The sequence below is a fragment of the Marmota flaviventris genome, chromosome 3 (assembly GCF_047511675.1).
Source record: "Marmota flaviventris isolate mMarFla1 chromosome 3, mMarFla1.hap1, whole genome shotgun sequence".
Lineage (NCBI taxonomy): Eukaryota > Metazoa > Chordata > Mammalia > Rodentia > Sciuridae > Marmota > Marmota flaviventris.
In genome coordinates this window covers 163,524,403-163,549,753 of record NC_092500.1, presented here as the reverse complement: position 1 = coordinate 163,549,753, position 25,351 = coordinate 163,524,403, and the positions used below count along the sequence as shown (strand labels likewise).

At 42.6% G+C, this 25,351-nt stretch overlaps 1 long non-coding RNA gene across 2 annotated transcripts in view; it reads right to left on the bottom strand.

Annotated features, from left to right (window-relative positions):
• Positions 1 to 23,240, bottom strand: part of LOC114085762 (uncharacterized) — a 35,867-nt gene extending 12,627 nt beyond the window's left edge. Inside the window, exons 1-3 of one of the 2 annotated variants that reach the window (XR_003581550.2) lie at positions 22,240 to 23,240; positions 21,906 to 22,070; positions 9,747 to 9,972 (exon numbers count right to left, since the gene is read on the bottom strand). This is a non-coding gene — a long non-coding RNA (uncharacterized lncRNA). Of the gene's footprint in view, positions 1 to 9,549; positions 9,973 to 21,905; positions 22,071 to 22,239 lie in introns of those variants that run through there. The other variant, XR_003581549.2, reaches the window with a different exon arrangement.
• Positions 23,241 to 25,351: the final 2,111 nt, after the last annotated feature.

The following is a 25,351-nucleotide window of genomic DNA, read 5'->3' as shown; positions in this document are numbered from 1 at the left end:
TGGTAGAGGAAATCCTCAAGAGAAGCAAAGTGACTCAAAGGGCAGCGTGACCTCACAGGAACCTTAGTTGGGGAATCAGAGCCTCTGAATTTTAGGTATAGATGCTCACTTTGGCCTGTATGACTTTCTCAAGGCCTTAGCTTTCTCATCCATTAACTAGATATTTTTATAATTTTACTTCTTTCCATAAGAATGCACCAAGATCAAGCTAGATAATAGATAAAAACTATTCAAAGGTAGAGGAGAACTGTACATATGTAGTAAAGGGATGTATACTGATACCCTAATAAAGCAATGGATGAACCGATTATTGCTTCATTAGGGCAGTTGTCGTACATTCGATTTTGGAGGCTTCCCCAAGCTTGCCGCTGGTTGCTCATCTCCAAGGCTCTCCTGATTCCTTCCTATGCAGCCAGCAGTTTTAAAGCTGCCAAAGCAGCACATTCTCTTCTCAAAGATCTCCTAAATTCCTCAGCAGAAGATAAGGAAGTTAGAAGCTGAAGAAAGTCCCTTGATGAAAACCCACATATTTGATGTGTGACCCTGGGTGGCACTGCTTGAGGCCCAGGTGACTTAGGTCCACAGAGTGCTGAACAATGTTCCCCTTCCTGCCCTAGAATCCCAAGCAGCCTGGGGGGCTTCAGAAGAGAAGCAAAGTAGGAACAGCAGGAGGACCAGCAGGATGCAAAGTTGCAAGAGTAGTTTTCAGACTGTGGCAAGAGCATCCTGCAGACATGGCTTCTCAGGTGCCCACTTCTTGGAGGAGGTGAAATCCAGAGAGATTGACTCCCACTGCAGCTTGATTTAGAGGGCACCCAATGGCCAAATTCAAGATGACCAGGACCCCTGGAATAAAGCAAGAATGCTAGAATCTATGCTGAGATACAATCGTCCTTCAGTATCCATGGGGGATTGGTTCCAGGATGCCCACAGATATCAGAATCTGCAGTGTTTAAGTCCCTTTATATTTGCATATAACCTAAATACATGCTCCCAGACATTTTAAACACATCTCTAGATCCAATGCAATGTAAATTATAAGAAAATAATTGTTATTCTGTATTGTTTAGGGAACAATGACAAGAGAAAGAGTATGCACATGTTTAATATAGATTCGAGTTTTTTTTTTTTTTGTAAATATTTTCCATCCAAGGTTGGTTGAATCTGTGATTGCATAACCCACAGATATGGGGGGACAACTATGAATAAGCAAATGAATAATTAAATAAGTGAGGGAGAACAAAGCCCTTTCTTAGTACAAAATTCCATCTAGCAAATGTAAAAGGGCTGAGAGAAATTGATCATCATTTGGCAAACACAATAGTGATTGTTGTCAAAGGTGAGAATCAAAATCAAGGTAGGCTAAACTTAATAGACAAAGGTATAATGGGAACATAGTATTTATATGCCCAGAAGGCTTTTATTAGGTACAGAAGGAAAAAATGGTAACTTTACTATGGAGAAACCTTGTAGATATTATTACCTTAATAAGGGGTCAAAGTAACATCACCTGGAAGGGGGAAAATTGACCTCTGTGCTTCCTTGTATGATGCCCTGACAAGGACAGGTCACTTCTGTGACATTTGTACTGTTAGAGTCTGTAAACAGAGAATCAGACAAAACTTCAGATGAAGCTAACTGCCTGCAGAACTCACCTGGACAGTGATTTAAGCTAGCTGCCTGCAGAACTTACCTGGACTGTGATTTACCTGGACTGTGAGTTAATCTATTGAGACACTACTTTACCTGGACTGAGACAACAAACTGTAATCTACAACAAATTGTAACTCGGTATCTTTGCAAATGGTGTCATTGCTGGTATAATTTTTCCAAGGGCTTCTTGCATGGAGCCATCAATTGGCTTGGTATTGTGACATTGTGTATCCTCCCCTTCTGCTCGTAGCAGATTATTTATGGTGTTTATGTAAAAACCGCTATGGTCTTTATTTAAATTAAACAAAAGGGGGAAATGTTAGAGTCTATAAACAAGTCTGGATGGCGCCTGGCAAAATGCCAGAGGGAGTGGTTTGTGAAGTAACGCCAGCAAGCCATTAAGTGTGGAGATTCCCGATTGGTTGACTGATGTATCTAGTTTATGCTAATTAAGATAAGCTGTGTGGAATGTATAAATACCGCTCCTGTCCTACAATAAACGGCTTCCACTCCTGCTGTATCAACGTACACAAGTTATTCGTCACCCCCCCCACCCCCCCCACCCCTCCCACCCCCAGTTATTTTGCTGCAGCTGGACTGCGGCATTGTACCCTAAACAATGTAAATCATAAGGAAATACCAGGAACCTGAAATAGAGAAAAACTGTACAAAATAACTGATCAGTATTCCTTTGGGGGGAGGGGTTGGGTACCAGTGATTGAACTGAGGGGCACTCAATCGCTGAGCCACATCCCCAGCTAGATTTTGTATTTTGTTTAGAGACGGGGCCACACTGAATTGCTTAGCATCTTGCTTTTTCTGAGGCTGGCTTTGAACTTGCAATCCTCCTGCCTCAGCCTCCTCCAAAGCCGCTGGGATTGCAGGCATGCGCCACTGTGCCCAGCCTGATCAGTACTCTTTGGCAATATCAAGATCATGAACATCAAAGGAAGTTTGAGGAACTGTTCCACATCAAGGTTGATGAAGAAAAAATGACAACAAAATGCAGTCTGTGAGCCTTGAGTGGATCTTGGGTCAGAAAAAGTGAAACCAGGGAGATTCTAGCAGATTCCGGCGTTATTTACACCAATGTTAATTTTACTGGGATCATTGTACTGTGGTTATGTAACATGTTGACATTTGAGGAATCTGGGTTATAGTAGAATTCTTTGAACTACTTTTGCAATGTTTATTTAAATATGGAATTCCTTCAAAATGTGAAGTAAAAAAATGTAATTAACAGAAATACTTGTGAGACTCTTCAAGGTAAGGAGAGATACCTGGGAGCAGGGAGTGGGAGGGAGGTGTTTGTAAGGTGTGGAAGACCGAAGTCTACAGATAGAAGCTGATACCTGTTATTGCTGGGTAAATATCACAAGGTATGTCTACATGAACTTCATTAGATTATTTTGGGCTTCAGTGGAATTGTGCACATAAAATGCCATTGTCATCTTCATTGCTACATCATGGCTCTCACAGGCTGGTGATGCCTAGGGATGCTCTGGTGGCACAGAGGTTATTCTTGGAAATGTCCACCTCTGCACATACTTTCCTCTCAGTTCAATTCTTAGGCAACTCTGCCACAATTTGTTAGGAAATGAAAAGTAGGATTTACATGCATTTTTAAAATAAATGGATCCTTAAACACGGAGAATCCCAGAATTAGAGGATTAATTTGAATTCACCGAATCTTGAATGGAGGAAGTGCTAAGTGAGCAGAGGAACACCTGAATCAGTTGTCGGAGACCAGCTCCAACAGGGGGTCTCAGGAGACGAACGGATGGTGAGGAGTCGGCGAAAGGGGGGTGGAGAAACAACACAGACACCAAAGTGAAGGTGTTGATCCCCATCTTTACTTGTGAAGTTGATCATATATACTTTTCATTTTGGCAGGCTCACAGTACTTTGTGGTTACAAAACAGGAATCATTATTCAAAGAAACAAAATGTTACGTAGCTACAATTAGAATAGAAGAATGTATCTTGGCTTATGCATAAGCAAGCATTTGTACTTTCAGTTCGCGTTTTGCTTTGAGCTGTTTCTGCTTAGTTAACTTTTAATAATAGTTAGAAATGTCCCAAACTATTGGCCTATACCTTGACTATTCTTTCTTGACTTACTGACTGGAACCAGTGCCATGGTTATGGCAAGTGGTTGACTTGTTATTAATTTTAATCAAACAAGAGTAAGAGCACAAACCATTGTGCACAGGAACAAGAATAAGTTGCCCAGTACTAAGCACTAATCTGTCTTCTTAATATTAATTTTTCTTCTCTAGATTTTAATTTAATTCCTCAAAAACTTCCTTGACAGGAATACAGGGAGTTTTTCATTAGACATCAACAATTTACGCTCCACAGCTGAATCATTGCATTTAGAGCAAACAGATCTATTCTTTAGTAGTTGCATTAATTGGGAAAGTCATGTTATTTCCTTCATACTTAATGGTCATATGAGAAGTCACAACTATACTTATTAAAGGAATACAAAAACAAACCAACCCATTCCCAGAAACATACTGCGCTCCTCCAGAGGATGGACGCCTTGCGCCATCCACCTCAGTAGGGCCTTGCCATTGCCTGAGTCAGGGGAGGGGCGCAGCAATCAGTAGTGACAAGAGGAGAGATGTATGCCACAAAACGAGGGTGACTTGAAGGACACCCAGTTGTTCTCCCCTAAGTGTGCTTCTCTAACACAAACACTCATGCTCAAGGTGGTGGCACCACTCTGCAGAACCCAGCACGACACTGTGTCCGCTGTCTGTGGTAGACCTTTTAGGGGGAACATGCAATTTAATTTTGAAAGTAAAAGGAGTGCTAAGAAGCCATTGGCTGATATCGATTGCTCTGCAGCAGGAGCGCAATGAGACAGCCTGGTGTCGAGCAAGTCACACCATCACCCTGTCTACAGAGAGATATTATGGGCTTGGTTCTCTGCTAGCATGCAAGTCCTAACCTACCATGCAAGGGCAGCCAGCGCGCACCTTCAGATGACAGGCAACCTCTCCCACAAGCCCTCCCAACCCTGACATCTGTGCAGACTTGGCTTCCTGCTGGGGAAAGATTGACCTTACAAGTCCCTGTCAGATTGTGCAACTGTATTTCCCCCACCCCTCCCACGCTCAGCTCTGGCTTCCTCCCAGTTCTTGCTTCTCTCTATGTGGCCGGGGGTGGAGCTCGTCCAGTACATGAGTTGCCTACTGCTCAACAATGACAGAGGGATGCCAAGAGAGCTCTACAGGCCCCCCTCCCCACATAATCCCCCACCCCACATAATCCCCCACACTTTCCATTTGCTGATCTTTGAAATTCTTTAGCGGAGAAAAAAATCTTTTGTCCAGGAAACAGAGAGACGTGGGGAGACAATGGAAAATGAACGATGATCTTAGACTTGGATTTTAGTCTTTGCTCCTGGTTTTACTGTTTACCACTTGCCCTTGGAGCAATTTAACTCTCAGTGAGGGGCTATGCTTACTAGATAAAGAACTGTGACACTTGCTCTGGATGTCCCAGGAGCTGCTTTGATAGTTGAATGACCTAACATATGTGAAGCTGCTGTGTGCACATTTGGAAGTATCATTATCCTGAGAACTAATGATCCAAGTCCCCATGCCTGGGAGAAGAACATGCTGAGATTAAAAGAAAATAAAAACAGACAAACAAAAACAGGGACCCACCAATCTGTTGGGATGGAGAATTGGGTGCTGGTGATTTTACTTAGGTATATAGTTGAAAATTAAAACATTTAAGACTTTGAAGTGTTTTTACATCATGAAACGATCTTGGCCTATTTCACAGGTTGCTCTTAATGCTGTGGTTTAGGTAAGTGTCCCAATCAGGACCACATGTTAAAGACTTGGTCGACATCCTGTAGCATTACTGGGAGATGGTAGAAACTTCCAGAGATGGAGCCTAGCAGGAGGTCTTTTGGTCATCAAGGGCATATCCTGCAAGGGAACATTCAGACTCCAGCCCTTTCCTCTTCCTCCCTTCTGTGTCCTTGTTATAGGGTGAATGGTTTTCCTCTGCTGCTCTGATAGGTTGCCTTGCCACAGGCCCCTAACAAAGTCAACCAATCATAGATGGAAACTTCTAAGACTGTGAGCCAAAATAAACCTTTTCTCTGGATAAGCTGATTACCTCGGGTATCTGTTACAGTACCATAAAGCTTATTAGCACACTTATAAAAAGTGCACTATGATTGATTCTTTTCTCCTATATCCATGAAACCTAGATGAGAGATCAAGAAAATAATGTAAGAGCAAATGCTCCTCAGCTCCTGGCTTCCTGAATCTCTCACTCATGCTTAAGGGATGCCAGGTAATTGGCAGGTCTTAATCCCTGCAAGAAGCTCAAAGGAAAGCAGTATGTGGGATTTGGGGACCAATCACACAGATGTCTCCACATGAATATTTCCTGTAACAAGCCAGTGAAGTAATGGGGAATCAGTTAATCAGGAGGAAAGAGAATCCTAAAGAATGCAGGGTTCGCAGGTTAAAAAAAAAAAAAAGCAGTCACTGCCCCTAAGGCTGAGATCTTGTGTTTTCCATGGGGCCCAGCTGTGGCTCACTGCATGATCATAAAGTTGCAGAGGTAACAGGCTGGCAGAAGTTGCTGGAAATCTGCCCTCTGTGGTGCCAGGAAGGGCTCTTCACACAGAGGCAGCAGCCTCAGAATGCACTGCGGTTTGCTGAGGAGGCACCGAGGAAGGCCACTGACCCCTGGACAGCTGGGTGTTGAAGTGGCTGCTATCCCCGGGTGGCAGCTGGGAGGTGAAGTGGCTGCTCCCTTCTGGGGCCAAATGTTGGATAGACTGTGGACTGCAAGAACCTGGAGGAGGAAGCGCCCCAGAACCTGAAGAGAAATCCCCTGCAGAAGGGTCCCTCCAACCTCTTCCCCTAACAATGGTTAACAGTGCACGGAGGGGCAAAGGAGAAAGGCGTGTGTGGCTCCATTTATAGAACCACAGGGGGCGGACTAGAGGTGAGAGGCAAAGGTTGGGTAATGGACACGAATCGTGACATCGTATGGGGAACGAGAGCTCAAGCCACAGCACTGTGGCTCAGCACACATAGGACGTCAAGCAGGTCCTGTGGGGACAGGTGCACGGAGTACTGCATACGTGGCATACAATAAGGGCGTCTGAGTGGCAGGCCACTCCCCTGGGCTAGGCATGTGAGCAGCAGGCCGCTTACCCCGTGGGCACAGCCCTGGGCGTGAGGCCATGAGTTGCAGTCCTGAGCTTGCTCCACAGCCTACTCCTTGATTGATCGCCGCAAGAACAGTTAGCAGAAATTGCACTGGTGGCTGCCTGTAGTCTGCTCAGCTACTGCCTGAGTATATATACATGGTAGCTGCGCAATAAAATCAGACTGCTTCCTGCTTGGTCTCTGGAGGATTAGCGACTCTGCAGCCACGCTGTGCTCTACCCTGTTCTGTGGACTTCCTCACTGGACAAGAGAAAGCCCATGCAAAGTCTCACTCTCTGAGTCTCAACTTCCAGGGCTACATAGTAGGGAGGCTTTTGAACGTTTGCAACACAAAGAAGGGATAAATGTCTGAGGTGATAGATCTGTCAATGACTGATATGATGACACATGTATGCATGCACGCCACCATTATGATTATGTGCAGTTACTATGTATCAATTAAAATAAATAACTATATATCCATTAAAAATGTGTGTGTGTGTATTTCCATGGTTGCAATGCATTTACATTACAATGAGATCTATGTATTTATCTCTTGTGATGATCAAATAAGATGAATGGTGGGAATTGTGTAACATTAGTGATCTCATAGAAGCATTGATACAATACAGTGTTTAAAAGGAAGGACTCTGGTGACAGACCGCCCCTCAGGAGCTGTGTGCCTGTGAGCAAGCCACTTCCCTCAAGGCCTTATTTCCTTATGTGTAATGGTGACACCTCGTCACCTGCCACTGGGAAGAGTCAATGAGAGAGTCCACTCAGCACATCAGCACAGAGTAAATGCCGATTGATGTTGTATTCACTCCTTATCATTAAATTGCTTCAAATAAAATACCTATATGCTCACTTTCCCCTGACTGGGGTCACTCACCTTTATTTATCGAGCACCTACTACTATTTGCAGGTGTGATGCTAAGTGTCATATTGGAGGCCCAGGCCCAGAGGCTGCCTTGAGAAGTGGGAGGATCAAATACTTTCAGGGATGTGGTTCTGTGGAAGGAAATGCTACTCATTTTTCTCAAGATCTGAAAAGCCTCCTGTATTCCCTGGGATTATGTCCATTATAAAATCAGCCCACTGTGGTTTCTCTCCTGCTCCCACCACCCTGCATTTTATTGCTTATGACACTCAGAAGAAGGTTTCAATGCTGAAGAAGGTTTTGCAGCCTGGATTGCTCAAAACATGTTCTGGAGGAGCATGATTGAGGTTTTTCTGTGTATTTATGTTAATGTAACTAAAGTAAAAAGTATGCAGACCACTAATAACAATGCACTGCTAAGAGTGGGGATGGGAACCAGCCCAGGACCCTCTGGGCTCTGCTGGCTCTGCTCAGCTCTTGTGCTGCAGATGCTGGAGAGGAGAGGCCAGTGGGATTTACATTAGGACAAGGCCAGAGCCCATGGTGCCTACACTGGCCTCAAGTTTTTCCTCAATTATAGTCTCTTAGGTTTTCCGTCCTTCTAGTGGAGGGATAATACATTCTTATGTTATTGACATTTGAGGCTGGATAATTGTTCTGTGCAGAGGGCTTGCATTGTATGGAATTTAGTAGCATCCCTGGTCAACATCCTCCAGATGCCAGTAAAACTACCTCCCTCCACTGACGGAAAGGTCTCCAGAAGTTATTAAGTCCTCAGGGACAAAATTGCCCCCTGATTAAGAACTAAATTATAGTCCTTGAGAAAATTCCAGAAGCAAGTCTTTCACAAGCTTGAATAAGTCCACATTGTTTAGCACGACAAGATTCTTCAGCAATCCTACTCTTTCTATAAAACTCATCCCAATCTTATCGAATAGAAAAAGAAGCAATAGGCATGGACAAGAATGTAGAAAACAAACAGGACAAAAAAATCTGAGAATGTTCTAGAAATCAGCCTTATTATAAATGAAAACAACAAGGCTCTGTTTTTTATTATTAGGTCAAAGAGCATCGAGGTTGTTATTAAACAGAGTTTTCATGAATACAGGGAGAGAGAACGCTATCACTTGCTATGATTTAAAGGGAGAACAATTTGGCAATATCTTTCAAAATGCTAACTGGACTTTCATTTTGGTCATTCCACTTACAGGAATATATCCTATAGCTACACCTGTGCGATGTGTACAAAGAGAGAGGTGCAAAGATATTCACTGAGGTATTGCTTAGTGATTGGTTAATAGCAAAATGACTGAGAGCTCTCCACAAGTCCAGCCATATGAGAAATGGTACAGCAAATGATTATGTGACCGTACGGAAGACTCCATGGGTGTGAAATATGTGTGTCAATCTATATGGGTGAAATAGATTCAGGTACAAGATATGTTAAGAGAGAAGGAAGAGGGTGCAGGGCTATCTGTGTATGCATGTGTGTATTTCTGTGCTTACAGGAGGAAATTTCTGGAAAATGACACAGAATTCACTAAGTTGGCTTTTGAGGGAGGAATGGTTGGGATGTTAACAGGGGAGGAAAATTTTCTAATTGCTTATCATTGGATTTAAATATATCTATAAAAATATGAGCTTATACTTACATATCAACTCTATAAAAATAATATAGTTATAAAATATAGTTTATATATAATACATATAAACATACATGTTATGTGGAATATATAAACACCCTTAGACTTAAAAAAAATACTTGCTTTGCTCTTTTATTTAAAAATAATAAAACTCTCATCATTGATAATATTAGAGGAAGCCCTCGTGAAGCTTAGTGACCTCCCTTGCCCACCATGCCACCATGTGTCTCTCCCATTTTTATTGTCGAGGGTCCTCTTGTGAGTTCACATGGAGTTATCCGTGGACCTCTGTCCTCCCAGCTACCCTGTGGCGGGTTCTCAGTGACTTTATTTCCCCACTAGGATGCCGTGCAGAGCTTAGGCAGGTACGCCCTCACCTTACCTGGCCATGGACTGACTCCTTCTAAGGATGATGTGCTCATCATGCAGAGAATGAGAACTGAGCAGAGGATTATCCCAGGACAATGGGACACCAGAAGCGGAAGCCTTCTGGTCACTTTGCACATAGAAAAGGAAGCCTGGAGAGGTGAAAGTGGTCTTCCAAATTACCCAACCAGTCAGCAGCGGGATGGAGACCAGAGCCCAGGAGCTGTAGGACCGTCTCCAACCTAAGAAGAAAGACAGAGGCAAATGTGTAAAATGATTTTAAAAGGACTTTTTTTTGTATACTTCTAAGAAACAGTCAGAAAAGTGGGCATCTTCTGTCTCTGTAAACTTATCCAGCCTGTAAAATGCATCCTTCCATGAGCTCACATTTCTTAGGGCGATTTACATAGCTCATGAGTGCAGTGTTTCCTAATATAAGTGAAGCTCTGGTGGGGGGGGGGGAGAAAGATTTTATCTGTTACTTCATATTTCTCCAATTTATCTGATGATAAGAATTTCCAGTTTTCTGGAAATTACAAGAATCTGGATGATCTGTACTTTTTAAAACAGGCAATTCAAGTAAAGCTTATAATTAAGTAACCATATAAATGCCATTCTCAAAACAAGACAGAGAAGAGATGGGAAATATATATATATATATATATTTATATATAAAATACTTTATCCCCATTTTATAGATGAGGAAAGTGTAGCTTGCTGAGTTTAAGCAGCTTCCCCTTAATCCAAGAATGACATTCCAGCATTCCTTACTGATATACCATTCTCTCTTTTGTTGTCTAACTTACAATTAACTTTTCACTTTCAGCAATGAGAAAAGAGAGATATTATATGACTGCTAGCATATCCACATCTTCATTTAAGTTGCCATGATAAAGGTACCCGGGATGATGGAGCCCTGTGCTTGAGGTCAGTAAGAGTGAAGGTTACTGAGGGTACATTCCAAGGAGAACTTAAGTGCTTGCATAAATCCCACCCAAGCCTTCCGGTTTGGAATGATCACACAGAATGAAAAGGAGAAGGGTGATTTTTGCAAGTCAATACAATAATCCTGATCTTCCACTAAATCATTTTTTTTTCTCAACTGGAAGACCTTTTCCAAGACCTTGGAGGAGGAGGAAGTAACCGTATGAATCATGCTGCCACTTTGTCTTAAAATAAAAAAGCACCAGTGAAAACATTAATTTTAAGAAGAAAAGGGGAAGCAGGCCTTGAAACCACAGCCCACCAGGTTTCAGGACAGAGGTTATAGGCTGAACTCTTTCTGGGTTACTTATCGTAGAGGAAGCTCCCTTCTGGTCATAGCCAAAGGAAGCTTCTGTGGCCTTCCCTCCTCAACTTTAAAGTATGGTCAAATTCTAGGTACTTGGAACTCTTTGGCAATTAGCTATTTCTGGGCGCTGATTTTTATTTTAATAGCTGAGGGGCAAAATGTAAACTCAACCCAGCCATTTTAGATGGAAATCAATTTTCAATAAATCTTCCCAGTATCTTATATGAGCTTCATCACACAGAATCTTTTTCAGAATGAGTGAAATCACTGCTGGAAATGGCAGTCCTGGTAAGTTGCTTTAACAACAGTGATTCCCAGGGAATTACTGAGGAAGTACATTTGGATGATGATCTTTTTGTCCCTTACTAAAGCTGAATGGTTTTTAAGTTGATGTGCTATTTAAAAAAATTTTTTTTTAGAAAATTTTCAGAAAATTTGTACTCAACGCCTTGAATCGCTAGTAATTTTTTCACACGTCTTTTTTTCCATTGCTAGGTCTAAAGTCTCTTAAAGACAGGGACTCTACACTGTGCTTTTGGGTGTCACCCACTGCACATTGTCTTACAGACAGCAGGTACTCATCAAGTATGCACTGATAAGAAGTGAGAAGGCAAGAGTGAGAGGTGTGAGCCACTTACAATGGCATAAAATCCCTGGGATGAATGGGAAGGAAGGGAATAATTGACTAGGTGGATTTCCCACCCTAAAGACCTCTCAGGATCAGCTTGAGAAGATAAGCCCAATTAATCACTAATCAATCAATCAATCACTAAAGAAGATCTATGTTAGGGAGAGGCTTTCAGTTTTCAGAGATAAGCATGTTTACTTTCATATAGATATTTGTTCTCTAGATAGACTTTCAGACTATATATAGATTGGATGCAACTGAAATCAAAATCCCAAACAACATTTTCAAGGTTCTTGACAGACTGAGTTAAAAAATTGACCCAGGGAGATATGGCCAAGAATATTCAAGACACTTTCAAATGGGAAGACGAAGTGAAGGAGACTCATCCTACCAGACATCCAAACATATTATAAAACTGAAGTAGGGAAGAAAGTGTAATATTGAAACAGAGCTAGAAGAATTCTTTGATAGAACTCAGAGTATGGAATGAGTCCAATATGGAAAGCCCATCTATGACAAAAGTGGACAGAAGACCCTCAGCAAACCAAACCAATGGCGAAGAAATGAATGATTATGCAGTGGTGAGGTGGGACATGAAATTGGATCTCTTCCTCACACTACACACACACACACACACACACACACACACACAACTGAAACTAGTGAAAAAACCTAAATGCCAAAAGGAAATCATTAAAGCTTTTGTTAGAAAATATAGGTTGATATCTCTCTGTTCCTTAAGAAGGATTTCTTAAATAAGACTCTGAAAGATTGAGAGTTTAACCAAATTAAGAAGTTATGTTCATTAATAGAGGCTTTAAAGCAGGAAAAGAGTATTGTTATGGTTTGGATGTGAGGTGTCCCCCAAAAGCTCATGTGAGAAACAATGCAAGAAAGTTTAGAGGAGAAATGATTGGGTTGTGAGAGTGTTAACTCAGTCACTGAATTGATCCCCTATAGGATTAACTGAGTGGTACCTGAAGGTGGGTAGGGTGTGGCTGGAGGAGGTGGGCATTAGGGCATGACTTTGGGGTATATATTTTGTATCTGGCGAGCAGAGTCTTTCTCTGCTTCCCTCCACCTCACTCTTCCACCATGACGTTCAGCCTCACCTTGAGCCCCAAGGAATGGAGCCGGCTGTCTATGGACTGAGACCACTGAAACCATGAGCCCCCCAGTAAACTCTTCCTCCTCTACAATTGTTCGGGTTGGGTCTTTTAGTCACAGCAGTGAAAAATCTGACTAAAACAAAAATGCCAAATATTCAGAGCTTTTCTGGCCACACAATCTCTTTCACATATCTTTGTTGTAGTACCTTTATTTTTACAACCATTTAAGCATGTGAAAACCAGGCTTCGTGCAAAGGCCAGATTTGGTCAGCTAGTTATAGGTTGCAGGCCTCTGCTTATTTTATTTATTTATTTTTAAATTGCATATAGTTAAACATAATAGTGGGGGTTCATTTTGACATTTTCATATATTTATGGAATATAATTGTTCTATTTCAGTCCCCATTGCCTCTTCTTTCCTTCCCTTCTTCCTTCCTCACATTCTCTTTCCTCTGTCTACTGGTTTTGCTTTTATCTATTTATTTATATTCATTTTTTCAGTTGCAGACCCTTGCTTTAAAAAAAAAGGAAAAAGATGAGATACACACTGGATGTTCTCAACACATCCACCAGCCAAAGGATCATATAGATCAAGACTATATAAACTTTTCTATTAATTCCTGAGAGAACAGCAAATAGAAAAATATGTAAAAATCATGAACCTGCATTTCACAGGACAGGAAGGTACCCATCCAGTAAGCATATGAAAATGCCATCAACAACCAGCATTTTAGGCTTTTCGAGCCATATGATTTTTTTGTTGCACCTAGATACAATATTTAATTCTTAAAAAAATGTATGCCTCAGACATTACCAAGTGTTGAAGAAGATCTAAATCAATCAGGGAGCCCCTACAATGCTGCTGAGAAGGTAGATTGGTTCAACCATTTTGGAAAACAATTTGGTTGCATTATCTTATAAAATTCAGTTTTCCCATAGACAAGGACTCAGCTATTCCAACCTAGGTGTACCCCAAGAGCAACTATTACCTCTTACACATGTAAACATATATGAGAACATTGATTGCAGCGATGCTTAGAATCATTTAAGAAATGGAAACATAAAATGCCCCTTGTATAAATTCCTTCTTGCGGCTATAAAAAATTACCACAAACTCAGTGGTTTAAAACAGCACACATCTATCATCCCATAGCCTAGAAGTCAGAAGCCTAAAGAGGCGCTCACTGGCCTAATACCAGAGCTGTATCTGGGTGCTATAGAGAAGAATCTGTTTTCTTGCCTTTTCCAGTTTCCAAAGGCCACCCACACTCCTTGGCTTTTGGCCCAGTTTTATCTTAAAACCAGCAACGGCTGACTCAGCCTTTTTCTGCTGCCTCACTCTGACACAGATTCTTTTGCTTCCCTCTTCCTTGTTTCAGGACCCTGATGATCACAGTGGGCCCACCTGGATAATTCAGAATTATCGCCTCATCCCCGGGTCAGCTGATTACCAGTTTTAATTGCACATGCAATTTTATTTCCTCTTTATACTGCATCATAACATATTTCCAGGCCCCGGGCACAATGACATGGTATCTTTAGAGAAGCCATTATTCTTCTTGGCCACACCTCTTGAGAAAGTATAAATAAATTTTGTGGATCATACAATAGAATATATTATGCAGTAATAAAATAGTGAAATATAGATAAGGCAAAAATATGAATTAATCTTCGTGATATAATGTTGAAAAGCAAAAAGATAACCAAAAAAAAAAAACTCCAATTTCCCAAACTATAAAATGCAAGATACCCTTTTTAGTATGTCCTAAAAATAACAAAAATAAAATAGTAGAGTTGTTCCCAGTTAAAACTACCTGTTTCAATTCCTGACTTCATCATTACCCCCTAGTTACTTAGGTCCAAATCCCTCAGTTCAACTGCGATATCTTGCTACAACACATCCCAATGTACCAGTAGGTCTGGTTTTTATGCCTTCGAAATATATCCTAAATCTGACCACTTTCTCCATTTCTACTGCTGCACCCTCAGTTCAACCTTCCCTCATCATTTCACACAGGCATTAGCCCACTGGCCCTTTAATTTGTTTTTCTGCCTCTACCCTTGACCCTAATGATAATCCACCCTTCACAGAGTGACCTTTCTAATGCATAAAATCAGATCACAGCATTCCATTGCTTAAATCTTCAGGGCCTTCCAATTATATCCAGAATAAAGCCCCAAATCCTTTGCAAGGCCTGTAGGTCCCCAGGAGCTCTCACCCCACCTGCATATTTCCATTCTTTAGTCTCTCTAGTCCCACCTGCTTGGTCCCGCCTGCTTGGTCCCTCCCAGGGCCACTGGCTTCCTTTTCATGCATCAAGCAAGCTTTTCCTGTCTCAGGGCCCTTTCACTCTTCAGTCACAATTCCTCTCCCCCAGGTCTCCAGGTGGCTGCCCTCTCAGTTCAGATGGGCAAGAGGAGGGGGCCTTCTCTATAGCAGTTAAAGCACCAATTCCAGTCCTTCTCTATAATGCCACTTTATTTCTTAAAAAAAAAAAGAACTTTTTGAATTTGTTCATAGGTACATAGTTGTGGGTGAAAGGACAGCTTCAGAGGGAAGGCTAGCTATATGACGTCAGATACATGAAACTTTCTAGGTTTCCTTTTCCTCATTTATAAAATGGGGGAAGATGATGGTCTGCATCTCCAGTTCCCACACAGGAAGCACTCAGAGCCTCTCACCTAATGCGCATCCCTGTGGGTGTTGGCTCTTCCTGTTGACTCTATCCCTTCTTCTGATAAGGCTGCAGGAGCTTTGTCTTATCACCATACACCTGGAGCCTATGTAAGGGTCCCGCAAAACGTAGGAGAAAGAGACCACCGAGTGACCACTCATGCAATTGGCAAAAGGGGATTTATTGAACCAGCATGCTGGGGCTCCATGCCCACTCAAGAAGGGAAAGCAGCCAGAGCCCCGAGCAGGGGCTGAGCACTGCTTAAGTACACTTTTTGGGGAGGGCGGAGGGCTTTGTATACATCAGAACAAATCATCATGAGGCGCGGGAAAATTGAACAACAACTCCTAAACATGATTGGTTCATTCATTGGCGGGAACAGGTCAGGCTGGAGTGATAGGTCATTCCTAAGGAGGGGGTTACATTTAAACTGATTGGTCCAGGCCCTGCAATGCCTATGTGCGACCACACAGAGCCCTAAACAACCAAATAGTCAGGGGAAATATTTACTGGGCGGTTCTAAGCATTGTCTTAACAGCTACAGAAATTTCGGGTTTTGCAGGTAGCATAGAAACCTAACAATACCTCCTTTACATTTTAACTCAGACCTTGCAGCTTAGAAACTTTTACAACACCCGGTCTTTTACCCTTTAACTTTTACGCTTTAACTTCAATTTCTTTTACCCTTACACCTAGAACATAGTAAAAGGTCCACAAGTTCTTGCTGCCAGCTTGCCCATCTGGAGTGGGACTCCGACACTTGGACTCTGCTCCCTGTACCAGCCCATCTGCCTCCTTTCTCTTTCCCAAACTTCCACCTTGGGAACTTTGCTCCAGCTGTTCCTTCTTTTAGAAACTACACTGTCAATTCTCTAACCCCCTCCAAGACTCAGTGAATCTCACCTTCTTAGGGAAGCCCATGACCTTCCCCCGGTTCCCCTTGGCCCTCCTGGTTTTCTTTACTGTGTTCTGTTCCCCCTCCCCAATTTTCCATAGCCCTTAGCACTGCCTAACACACTACAAAAATTATTTATTGTTCCAGATGGACCCTAAGGTGACCCTCAACAACCTTTTGCCTTCTGGCATTCCCTCCCTTGTGTAGCCCCCTTCACCTGGTTCTTGGCAGGACCCATAATTTCAATCAGTAGAATTTGGCAAAAGGGATAGGATGTCACTCCCATGATTACATTGTGTTATATAAAACTGTCTTGTTAGCACACTCAACTTAGGGTCTGTCTCTCTGTTGCTGGCTTTAAAAAAAGAGGTTGCCCTGGATATCAGCCACAAAAATCAATACTGTCAACAGCTGAGCAAGCTTGAAGTAGGCTGTGCTCCAGTCGAGCCTCCAGATGAGAACTCCACCCTGGCCAACACTGTCCTGGAAGCCCATCAGGGGACCCTACTAAACCATGCAGGCTTCTGGCCCACAGGACCTGGGAGACAATAAATGTCTGTTGTTTTAAGCTGCGGAAGTCTGTGGTCATTTGTTATGCAACATCAGAAAATGAATAAAGTTTTATGATGTGTCTCTCACTAAGAAAAAAAATGAACTCAATGAGAGTAGGGGTCTTTTCTCGGTTATATTTGCTGAAAGATTCCAAACTATTCCAAAGTCCTACAACAGATACATAGTAGGGCTTCAATAAATATTTGTGAAATAAATAAAGGAAAAAAAATAAGGCTAGAATGGTAACAAAGTTGTAAGGACAGTAACAAATCAGTAAGAAAAAAAATGGCCAGAAACCAGAAATGAGCAAATGTTAGGCTAATTGACTTAGACTCTCATTTCTACTCAGATACTATTGATGCAGCTGTGGCTATATTTGTGGATTAGCTCCTTGAGGGATGAGAAATGCAGAGTTCCAAGAGGGGCCAAATTTATAAAATATGATTCTATACAGAAGTATATCAAGAGCATCTTTAAGTTTCAGAGTTATAATCAACCGACCTGTTTGTGGGTGGGTACTTTAGTTACCCTGTATTCTCTAAAATTTCTGCAATATACTGTAAGACTTTGAAAATAAGGAAAGAAAACCCAATAAGATTAAAATTTTATGAAACAATATCCTGAAAGCGCAAACGAGCTAGGTGGATCCGTGCATTTTGGGCTCTGTCTAATCATGCTTTGCGTTTAGTCATTTCTCAGTTGTGGATGACCTAGTTTTAAAAACAGCCAACTAATTTCGGTAAGATTCCCCATGGAGTTGAGCTTATTTGTTTTTTTTTATTTAAATCATTTTAAAAAGCCAAATGACATGTTCCAGAGGACAAAATAGGACATATTTTTGACTCAGATCCCAAATGCAGTCCTTACCAAGAGGCTGCCTTGTTTACGTCTGTGTGTGATGATGTGCGTATGCGTGCGAGTGTGTGTGAATATTCATACATACCTTTGTGTGTGTGAACCCTGGGTCCCAAGGCACTCCACTTACAGTTCCCATTCACATGACTTTTCCAAATAGGAGTCTCCTTTGAAATGATGCCATTAGAAACAGATGTAGAGCAGGGACATCCTTAGAGGGATTCAGGGATTCAGGGCTATCACCCAGAAATGTGGTAAGAAACAAAACCAAATATGGAGCCTTCAAGGGTTTATGATCCAGATGAAACTCACCTCCGATGAAATTCATGGAAGGCTTAGAAGGAAAAGCTGCACACCATGGTTGGGTCAGGGAAGATTCATTCACTTATTTGTTCAACTAATAGTGGACTCCTACAGTGTGCTAGGAACAAAATACACTAGTGAACAAAACCTAGAATGATCCCTGCTTTGTGGGGTTTACCTTTGAGTGGGAGGTAGAGGGGAGACCCATAATACATAAATGAATTAATTCCACTGACATGGTGATAAGTGTCTTGTAGAAAACAACAAGCTGAGTCAGAGTGACAAAGAGATGGTATTTAAGAAAGGGTGGTCTGGGAAGCTTCTTTGATAAAGGGGTATTTGAGCGGAGGTTTAGACAAAGGGAGGTGCCGGCAGATATCCAGAGAAAGAACATTTGAGCAGAGGGAAAAGCAACTGCAAGACTCCAAAGTGGGGGCTTGTTTGAGATGATGAGGATCATACTCTCATCCCTGTTCTCCTGAGTCATACCTACTAAGGGCGCAATTGCAGTCACATCTGTTGTAAGCTGCCAGCCACAGCAATTGCTCTTGAGGGAGCTGGATGGGCAGAAGGTGGACAGGTGAGATTAGCAGTTGGGTGAGATCTTAGTGAGATGCCCTTCAAGGCGGGAGATTAGCAGTTGGGTGAGATCTTAGTGAAATGCCCTTCAAGGCAGGAGTGACTGGAGCAACTTCAGGGACATCTTCTCACCCATGTTTTTAGAATGCAAGTGTTTTCAATGAAATGTGGGAGGAAGTGGGAAGCAGAGAGCCCATGTAGTAGGATAATGCCATAATTCAGTGAGAGTTGGTGATGGCTGCTACTAGTACGTAGCAGCAGGAACAGAGAGAATCATTTGCCTTCTGGGTATATTCAAAGATAGAGCCAACAGGGTTTTCTGGTTGAATGGATGTGGGGTATGAGAGAAAAAGAAAAATGAAGCATGACTGCAAGGTTCTAAAAAAATATTTGGGGGCCAAATAGATGGACGAATGGAGTTAGGGTTTTCTGGGATGAGGAAGAGCAGATGGGAAACAGATAACTGGGAGGTGGCTCTCAGGTTAAGTTTAGACGTCTGATCGACATCTGAACGCAAATGCCAAGTGGACAGTTTGCTGCATGAGCCTGGAGTTCAGTGGGGGTCTACTCCAGAGATGCAGAGTTCAAGCCACCAGTCTGTAAGTGGCATTTGAGGCTGTGGCACAGAGTAAGATCATCTGGGAAGCGAGTGAAAGACAGCTGACTGAGGACGGAGCCCAGGGACAGAGGTCAGGAAGACAAAGAGGAACCAGCAAAGGAGGCCAGATGGAGCAGCTACGGAGGAGGGAGAGCCAGGTCCAAAGGAAATGAAGAAACCGAGGGAGAGATCAGTTCTGCAGAGTTGTTCATGACTACATGAGCAAAGAACTGAAAGTGTCCAAGATTAGGATCTGGCACACGAAAGCAAAGGCACATGTACATTTGACAAGATCAATTTTCCTGCACTAGGAGGTGAAAGGCTGGTTGGAGTAGATACAAAAGAAAAGGTTGGGGGGGAGAGGTGGAGATACTAAATATAGACGACTCTTTCACAGACTTCAGCTGTAAAAGAGCAGAGAAATGCAGTGTGGCTAAAGAGGGATTGTGGGGTAAAAGATTTTAAATGACGCATATTTATATGCTGTTGATATTAATGTTCTAGTAGTAGGAAAAAATGATGATGGCAAGAGAGAGAAGAAACAACTGCATGAATAAAGCCCTCGGTCAGAGAAGGTGGATGCAGGGCAGATGGAGCAGCTGGTGGGAAGGTGGACCGGTCACCTACCGCATCGGGTAGAAATAGCATCCATATGCAGGACCATTAGGGCATTCAGTAATGGCAGCCCAATTTCAGCTTATTCCAGCTACATAATAAAATCAAAGGGAACATTTTTAAAAAATAGCAATGAGAATGTAAATTAAAATCACCATAGTGGGGTGTGATGGCACAGGCCTGTAATCTAGCAACTGGGGAGGCTGAAGCAGGAAGATCACAAGTTCAAGGAAGCCTCAGCAACTCAGTGAGACCCTGTGTCAAAATAAAAATGAAAAAGGGCTGGTGATGCAGCTCAGGGATGAAGTTCAATCCCAAGTACCAACAACCCCCACCCCTCAAAATCACCAGTACTATATACCTGTGAGTATGGCCAAAATAAAAACTATCCACAATACCAAGTTCTGACAAGGATGTAGAATGACTGAAACCACCATACACAGCCGGTGGGAGTGTAAAATGGTGTAGCCACTTTAGAAGAAGTTCAGTAATTTCTTACACATGACCCAGCAATCCTACTGCAAAATATTGACCCAGGAGAAATGAAAACATATTCACACTGAAACCTAAATAGGCAGGCTTATAGCAGTTCTACTACTACAACCAACCAAAGACCAGAAGCAATCCACATGTCCTTCAACAGATAAATGGATACATGAGTCACACCTCCACACAAGGGAACACTACTCCACCTCAGTAAATAGGAACAAAGTGTTGATAAACACCACAGCGTGGATTGATCTCAAGGACACTAGGCAGAGGGAAAGAATCCAGTCTCAAATGTTACACACTGAACAATTCCATTTATATCACATTGCAGAGAAGGCAGAGTCAACACAGATGGAAAGGAAACCAGGAGCTGTTGCAGAAAGGGCAAGAGAAGCACGTGATGATGAAGGAGTACTTGAGAGCCTGATTTGGGGTGACGGATTTGTTCTGTGCTCATTTGTTAAAACTCATCCAATTGGACATCAATACAACTGATTAAGAAGCCTAATAAAAAAGGCTGTTTTACTATATATTAGTTTTTTAAAATAATTTTTCAGTCGTAGCTGGACACAATACTTTTATTTATTTTTATGTGGTGCCGAGGATTGAACCCAGTGCCTCACACATACAAGGCAAGTGTTCCACCGCTGAGCTACAGCCCAGCCCTATATGTTATTTTTTTAAGTGTCACCAGTATTAAGAACTATGGGGGAGCATGTGGTGGGCAGCCTTTATTCTGGGTGGAAGCTGCAGTGGAGAGGCCCCCTGCCAGCAAGGATGGGTGATTGCACTTGGCTACCCTGCCCACCCTGCCAGTCCCTGACTCCTGGACATCCTGCACATGACTTAATAGCCTTCAGGGAACCCCTTCCTTGCTAGAAATTCTTTAAAATAACAAAGAGTAACTGCACTGCACCCCTCACCTTAATTAGAAGGAAATGTATGGATTTTTTTTTTAATTTAAAACTTTTTCTTATGCTTTACAGACAATTCTATTTCGCAGCCAGGGATAAAGACCCTCCAGTCAGATGAAGAGTGTGGAGGTAAGATTCAGCAAGAGTTCAGTGGTGTTTTCCTGATGGATGACTATAAGCGGCAGAGGGCATTGGGGCTAGACATGGCGGGGTGTGTGGCCATGGGGCATGGGGTGGGGCAGCCACTGGTCATCTGGATTTTCCGTCATGAGATTAACTGTTGGGGTCTTTAGGCAGATTGAGGCAGGGAAGCTGTGAGTGCTGGGGGGAGGCGGGGTCTTGACGGCAGCTTTATGGATCTTTCCCTGTAAGCTACACTGACAGTTGCAGAGACTACGAGAGAACGTCTCACTCTTTTCCTCCAATAATGACAGGAGAGGGAATGTGGTTGTGGAAAAACCATTTATATATGGTCAAAGCTGACATGATTAAATTCACACGATAAATACATTCACACACCTAAAGTCCTTAAAGCAGTACCCGGTGCTTAGTAAAACCTTAATAAAGTTTGGGGAGGAAAGGAAAGGGGTGTCTGAAGACATTTTTTTCCCCTGTGCATCAGTGTAAGAAATGATTATGTCTTCAAAGATTTGATACGGCTGACACACCCACCCTGTTTATCCGTCCAATGGATCTATTTTCCTGGAGTTCCCGGAATCTGGGCTGGGTTCCATGATTTGGCACACTCTCAGGTAGCTCTATTTGTAGCAAAAAGTTTCCAGCAAATGCAGTCCAGAAGATCAATGGTCCAGAACGTGTCTCTGGGACTCTGGATGGCTGAAAACACATGGGGGAGACAGTCCACTGAGCTCAGACCCAGAGTTTGGGGTTCACTGTCCAGAGCTTCTCTCTCTCTCTCTGTTTTAGATCCCTTTCCCACAATTGACCCAGCAGAGCTCTGTGAGTGGATCACTCCATGGGAACCAGGAGCAAGTAGAGAACGTACCTTGAGTTTATTCTCTTGGGAACCTCACAAGAGCAAACTCCTCATTGAATGCTCAGAGGCAAGATAAACCTCCTGTCTGATTTGCAGATAATCTCAGATGCATGCTGGGAAGGGGTCCTTGCTGTGTGCTGCTTGGCTTCCTGTAATCTCCCTTTGATGACAATTCCATGAGGCAGGTTAGGTGAGGAAAAAGGTTTTACAAATGTGGAAGGGAAGGTTCTAAAAGAGATTTGCTAAGGCCACGGAGCTAGTGAGCAACAGGACTGGGATTTATGTCCCCATCAGACCTTTCCTCTCCTGAAGTTCTGTGACCTCTGGCCTCGCTCTGGAGTACACTAAGTCTCGGTGGCAACCAATACGCTCAGTCCTCCTCCTAACTGCTTACTTCCTCTTGGGAAGAGTCATCCAGGGAGAGGTAAACTCAAGTTAGATCTTCTCTCAGCAGTTTGCATGTGCTGCCTCCTGTTTCCCTAGCCCCAGTGTCCCAGGGGTTTGCAGACCCAAAGTGGCACCTCAGTTCACCCACATCCTTGCTCCCAGACCAATCTGTCTCCAGGCATCGGGGTCCCCAACCAGCTGTTTCTGTGAATCACATCTTCCTCTATCTGTCCCCAGGGCAGGATGTGGGGAAATCACTGACCTATGACTTAAAAAGAAACACAGAGAACAACAAAAAGCAAGCACAGGATGACTGTTCAGCAGAAGACCACGCCTTCTCAGGAGCCCCTCTCTGCTCTGCAGATCTGGTCATGGAACACGCTGGGCCCGTCTCTGTCTGGATCCAGCTTCTTATTGCTCTTCTGTGGGCACCAGTCTTTGTCTGACGAGAGAGTGTCTTTTGCTGAGAGGTTCAGGTTTAGTACTAGAGGGGTCATCTTGGATAATTCATCTGGAAGGCCAAGGGAGGTCGCACAGTGGGGAAGGTCAGAATTAAAGCCAGGCCTTTTGTCTCTTTATTCAGGATTCTTCCTGATAACAGTAAAAGGGCCATTTCTAGAAATGCTAAATTTCTGTCTGGAAAACAAAATAAAGTTGTTTTTTTCTTCTTTTTTAATAATTGGTGGATATATTCACCCCTTTACTCTGAAATTCCCAAAGCTGGATCAAATTCTGGAAACAAAACTTCTCAAACAGGTAAATAGAAATAAAAAAATGTTTTCAGAGGTACGAGCACTTTCATCTCCACCCTGACCTTTATTGATCTCTTACTGTGTGCTGTGCCCTACTTTTGTACTTAAAAATGTGTTAGACAGACATTCAATCATGTGAATTTAATCATGACCACATTAAAGACATTGTTAGAAAATCAAAGCATCGACTAACATCTAGGTGCAGATGCTAAACTGAGTGTTTTCCATGTTATCTTATTGAACCCGAAATTCAAAGGGTTCTAGAACCAATCAGCAGCCCCTCACTTCAGTGTCTCTTCTTGAGTATCTCAGCAGCCCAACAACTCCAACATGTCCTGAAAGAAGCAAATCCCCCCCGCCCATCATCAGAAGCCCCTCCCAGTGACCTCACCTAATAGTGTCTCTTACACACTTGCCTGTCCCAGGAGCGACTCCAGCTCTTCCATTAACTAGCACTCCATACCTGATCCAAACCCAATTCTCTGGGTTTTACCTCCCGGATCTCTGACAACTCCATCTATATTTCCCCATCTCTGCCAGACTACCCCAGCCCCAAATATCATCATTCCTCACTTAGATTCTGGCAGAAGCTTCCTAACTGGTCCGCCCAGCTCTACCCTTGCACTCCTTAGATTGTTTCACAAATTGTACCCAGGATCTCCTTAATAGTCAGATAGGAACATATCTCTTTCTAAAATACACTAATAAGTTCCTATTGCTCTTTGGAAAAAGAAAAAAAAACAACTCCTTAATATGGTCAAGAGGGTTGTGTATGATCTGACGGAAGCTTCCCTTCCTCAATCTCTAGAACATTTCCCACCCACTCCAGTGACAATGTTTTTCCTCTAGTCTTGTTACATATCATGATCCCTGCAGTCACAGGACCTTTATACATGCTGCTTCCCCACTTTTTCTAGATAAATCCCCCATCCTTCAGCCTTTTTCAGCCTGCCCTAACTTTTTTTTTTCTTTGAACCTAGGGGCACTCTACCATTTAGCCACATCCTCACCCCCTTCAATTTTTTTTTTTTTAAGTTGCCCAGGCTGGCCTCTAGGATTCCAGGTGTGCACGGTCATAACCAATATTTCCTACTTTTAAGATCAATTGAAATCTCTCCCATTCTATCTCCTCATAAAACCAGGGAGCTCTCATTTGTAATATTGATCATAGTTATAATTTTTTTTTATATTGGGGATTGAACCCAGGGGCACTTAACCACTGAGCCACATCCCAGCCCTTTTTATATTTTAGTTAGAAACAGGGTCTCACTAAGTTGCTTAGGGCCTCACTAAATTGCTGAGGCTGGCTTTGAACTCTCAATCCTCCTGCCTCAGCCTCCCGAGTTGTTAAGATTATAGGCAGGCGCCACCATACCTGGCCTCAGTTTTTAACTTATTTGTGTGATTCATATCTTTCTTCTTCACCAGACAGCACACTCTAAAAGTATCTATATTTACTCGAAATTGAATTCCTACTTCTAAGAATAAAGTCTTAACCTGGGCATTCACCTGATAGGTATTGTTCAAAAGATGAATAAAGTGAATAAACAGATTTACCCAAAATGGTAGAAATATCATTTGTACTGTCACTACTATTTCAGTATATTTTATACTGACTATAGGAAATCTCCTGCATGTGAAGGGGCGACAAACTCAGATGCACCAAGGGTCAGACAAACATTGTGAAAGAGGGGACAGACGTCACCTAAAGAGGGTAGCAGTCACGGGGATAAGACCCAGCAATGATCAATAGAAGCTGAATTTGTGAATTTTATAGTGTTTCTTACAGGTAGAGAAAACACCAATGTGGCCAGAAAGATGAAGAAAAGGAATGAAGAGGCTTTGTTAAATGTTGCTTGTAAGGTGTGGTGGGCTGAAGAGTATGTCCCCAACACTCATTTCCACCCGGAACCTCAGAATGTGACCTTATTTGAAAACAGGGTCTTCACAGGTGTAACTATTAAGGGTTAAGGTGAGAGCAT